The sequence below is a fragment of the Oratosquilla oratoria genome, chromosome 6 (assembly GCF_046742065.1).
Source record: "Oratosquilla oratoria isolate Oo_2021 chromosome 6, ASM4674206v1, whole genome shotgun sequence".
NCBI classification, from domain to species: domain Eukaryota; kingdom Metazoa; phylum Arthropoda; class Malacostraca; order Stomatopoda; family Squillidae; genus Oratosquilla; species Oratosquilla oratoria.
Window position 1 is genome coordinate 33,436,869 of NC_134782.1, and position 2,500 is coordinate 33,439,368.

Sequence of the window (2,500 nt, forward strand, 5' to 3'; positions counted from 1 at the left end):
GGTTGGCGAAGTTGTTTCTACCCACTTCCATATTAAATCTATTTTCAGACAGTTTGAGACCATTGTTTCTTGTCTGATTCTCATTCAGTTTGAAAATTTTGTCACTTTTGATATTGCCAATTCCCTTTAGAATCTTAAAGACCTGTATTAAGTCACCTCTGAGTCTACGCTTTTTTAGGGAAAACAGATTCATATGTTTTAGTCATTTTCGTATGATCTATTTTTGATATTTGGAATCAGTTTTGTGCCTCGTCGTTGTACTTTTTCTAATCTGTCAATTTCTTTAATGAAACTTGGTAACCATACGGAAACAGCATCTTCTAAATGTGGACGAACTAACGATTTATATAGCTTGTTAATGAGTGATGGACTTTTGAAATCAAAAGATCGCGCAATCAGTCCTAGAATCTTATTTGCTTTCTCAGATGCTGAAATACACTGCTTGGATGATTTGAAATCGTTACTGATAATTATGCCGAGACCTTTTTCACTATTCACTTTTGTTAACGAGTTTCCAAATAACTTGTAATCGTACTTACTGTTATTTTTACCTATGTGCATTACCTTGCTTGCTTGTGTTGAATTTCATTAGCCACTTTTCAAACCATTGCTGTAATTTATCTAAATCTTCTTGAATATCTACTTGGTTTTAAGTGATCATTTGCCATTCCGCACAGTGTTGTATCATCAGCAAACTAATATATACTATTAATAGAAGTGGTCCAAGAACGGAACCCTGAGGAACTCCACTTGTAACTTTTTTCCATTCAGAAGTTTTTCCATTCAAAACAACTCTCTGGTTTCGATCATTCAACCAATTACTAATCCAACTTAATAGGCTACCATTTATTCCGTGTGAAGCTAATTTAGTAAGTAGTCTTTCGTGGAGGACGGTATCGAGATAAGAACGTTTTCGTCTGAAACCATGCTGGCTATCATTTATCAAACAGTTACTTTCTAAATTATTTTTGATAGTATCTCTGATGATAGTTTCCACCATTTTTCGTACGATTGAAGTCAAACTTATAGGCCTGTGGTTATTTGGATTCTTTTTGTCTCCTTTTTTGAATATGGGAGTAACGTTAGCTAGCTTCCGTTCTCTTAGGACATCTCGGGATATGATGGATTTCTTGAAAATAATTTCTAATGGAACAACAATCTCATTTTTCATATCCTTTAAGATTCTTTGATGCCAACCGTCAGACCCTGGTGTGTTATTAACTTTGAGTTTCTCTATGGACCTTTTACTTTTTTCTTTTGTTATATTTATTCTCCGTCCCCCCATGCATAAAAGGAGAACACGGGGAGAAAGCCCGAAGAGATTTCTCCCCGTCTTCTCCTTTCATGCATGGGGGGACTGAGAGGGGGGGGTCGCCGATTTAATGAAGCGGCCTTGCTGTGTCTTGCGACACTGCTTCTGACCCAGGGCAGTGGACAAGGTGCAGGGATGACCCGTCATCCAGGAGGTGCTAAGATAAGAGGGAGGGTGGAAGGGTATTGAGTGTATTCAGGGATGGAATGATTTTATGCCTTTTCCTTTTTGGCTACCTCCCTTGTAAGGGGGGAAAAGCCTTGGTATATGTATGTATGTATGTATATTTACCGTAGTGAGTAAGTTTACCCTAGACTTTTCACAGGTTTCAGCTTGGAATTCACTTTGAGGTGTTTCGTTTACGAATACCGAGCTAATATAATTGTTTAAAATATCACACATTCCTTCATTTGAATATTCAAGTTGACAGTCAGGAAATGATAGTGGACCAATGTGATTCCTAACAATCTTTTTATCTCTAATGTAACTAAAGAATTCTTTGGAATTCTCTTTGGATTTATCAGCGATATTCAGTTTTTTATAAATCTCTGTACTAATACATAACTTTGATAGTCATTAGATGCACCCGAGCACTTGTATTTCTTATAAGCCTGATCTATAGGTCTTTCGCTTAATTTTGCCTCCCAATCTGTAAGCTGAAGCTCTTGACGTAGTCCTATGAACTGAGCTTTACTAAAATCGGGTATTTTAGAAACACAAGTATCTATTCTAAAAAATTTAGTAGTTTGAATCTAAGTTATGATCGCTATTTGCAGCAGTTTCACCAACTTCTACATCGGTTATCATGCTTTAGCGGCTAGTGATCAATATATTGAGTAAGTTGCCATGTCTTGTGGGCTCTTTTACATGCTGAACTAAGTAACTGTCACCGAGAAAATCAATCAAGCGGCTATCTATATGGCCATGTTCAAGGGTCATCCAATCAATGTCAGTAAAATTGAAATCACCCATTATCAATAAATCCCGGTTGCAGAGACTAGACAATTCTTGAAATAACAGTTTGTCGTCTGCTAATGATAATGTCTTTGGCCTATATATTACACCTACATTCATTTTTTGTCCATTTGCTTGGGTTAATTCTACCCACAAACTATCATATGCATCCTGTTTCATTTTCTCTAAAACACAAGCATGGGCATTGTTTTTAACGTACAACAGAACACCCCC

The 2,500-nt window shown here is 36.8% G+C and overlaps 2 protein-coding genes across 3 annotated transcripts in view; both read left to right on the top strand.

The window, feature by feature from the left end:
* The window catches only part of LOC143026371 (serine/threonine-protein phosphatase rdgC-like), a 398,775-nt gene that overhangs the window by 268,976 nt on the left and 127,299 nt on the right, over positions 1–2,500 (top strand). The gene's annotated exons all lie outside the window — the stretch shown is intronic.
* Positions 1,349–2,500, top strand: part of LOC143026373 (uncharacterized) — a 202,633-nt gene continuing 201,481 nt past the window's right edge. Inside the window, exon 1 of the mRNA XM_076186641.1 lies at positions 1,349–1,439. The gene's annotated coding sequence lies outside the window, so the exon portion shown is untranslated. The remainder of the gene's footprint in view (positions 1,440–2,500) is intronic.